The following is a 410-nucleotide window of genomic DNA, read 5'->3' as shown; positions in this document are numbered from 1 at the left end:
GATGAGGATAATGATTAGGATTAGGATTAGGATTAGGATTAGGATTAGGAATAGGATTAGGATAATTATTAGGATTCGTATAAATATTCGGATTACTTTTCGGCTTAGATATATGATTTGAATTAGGATGGGGATGAGAATGAGGATTAGGACTAGGGTTAGGATGAGGATTAGGATTAGGATTAGGATTTGTATTAATATTAGGGTTAGGGTTAGGGTTAGGATTAGGATGAGGATGAGGATATGTAAGAGGATGAGGATATGTAAGATGATGAGGATGAGGATGTTGATGAGGATAAGGACGAGGATGACGATGAGGATGCGGATGATTATCATGATTAGGATGAGGATGAGGATGATGATGAGGATGAGGACGAGGATGAGGATGAGGATGAGGATTAGGATTAGGA

This window comes from Lupinus angustifolius, chromosome LG04 (genome assembly GCF_001865875.1).
Source record: "Lupinus angustifolius cultivar Tanjil chromosome LG04, LupAngTanjil_v1.0, whole genome shotgun sequence".
In the NCBI taxonomy this organism is placed as follows: domain Eukaryota; kingdom Viridiplantae; phylum Streptophyta; class Magnoliopsida; order Fabales; family Fabaceae; genus Lupinus; species Lupinus angustifolius.
Note: the sequence above shows the minus strand (reverse complement) of the source record.